Source organism: Cyprinodon variegatus, unplaced genomic scaffold (genome assembly GCF_000732505.1).
Source record: "Cyprinodon variegatus isolate N-32 unplaced genomic scaffold, C_variegatus-1.0 Scaffold148, whole genome shotgun sequence".
Lineage (NCBI taxonomy): Eukaryota > Metazoa > Chordata > Actinopteri > Cyprinodontiformes > Cyprinodontidae > Cyprinodon > Cyprinodon variegatus.
In genome coordinates, this window is record NW_015150601.1 from 803,834 (window position 1) to 804,997 (window position 1,164).

The following is a 1,164-nucleotide window of genomic DNA, read 5'->3' on the forward strand; positions in this document are numbered from 1 at the left end:
AAAGAAAGAAAGAAAGAAAGAAAGAAAGAAAGAAAGAAAGAAAGAAAGAAAGAAAGAAAGAAAGAAAGAAAGAAAGAAAGAAAGAAAAGTCTTTCAGTTGAATCTAGTGGAATTTACCATCTTGGCACTACAGCTTAAATGTGTCAGGGGGTAGGAGGTCAACCTCTTAAAATTTGCATAACTGATTTCAAACAATAACAAAAAAGGGGACGAGGTTTCGCTTGCATGGATCAGATATTTTGCCTTTTTTTCTTTTTCATTTTTAAACCGGTGTTAGGCCCGTGCCCATATCAGATTTAACTGTGTGAAAAGTCTTGAGTCGAACTGTGCCAAGGAGAAAAAAAGGAAACCTCTTCATGATCCATCAACTATGAGTCATCCACATTTCTGAGAAGAAGAAGAGAGTTTCTACCCTAACAAATGAATTGCTATGAATTAAATAAAAAAAAATATGGAGCTCATATTTTTACTGCTAAAAAAACTACAGATCATAAAGCAAAAAGCTTGTATAAGAAGCGAGATTATTGCTCTAAAAAGTTTAGTTTAAAAATCATTCTCATCTTATTATTGTCATTACACTGTCACAAGTACAGAGCAAAGAAATATATCAATATTGCACCATTTCAACATATTTTACTCAGGTAAGAGTAAAACAGCATTTGGTAGAAAGGAAACTTAACTGAGTAACTGATCATAGTATCTGATTTCTTGCTTTCAAAAGGTGTAATAACCACAGACTAAAATGTTGTGTTAAATTGCAGTCTTTTTTAATGCTATAAAAAATTAATCCAGACAAATAGATCATTTGATTTAAAAATAACAAATCGAAGCAGAAGCCACACTTTTCCAGACAAATTTTCTCATGAAGTTATAAAACCAATTGTCACGACTTATTTATACATGTTAGAACAGTGACTATATTTAGACTCTAGAACCGCCACTGTTCCCAACAACCTCAGTAAGTTGTTCCATTCATGCTGATTTTTGCACAGTTTCTGTCATAGTCAGTTAAATAACCTGCTGCTGTCATTCTGCACATCTCTGATGTTGCTGCTATTTTCAAATATCCATTACTGTAAAAATGTCCATAGCTGCATATTGGTTATTTATTCTCCAGTTTTATGTTGTTAAAACACTTTACAGAATAAAAGGGTTAGAAATATA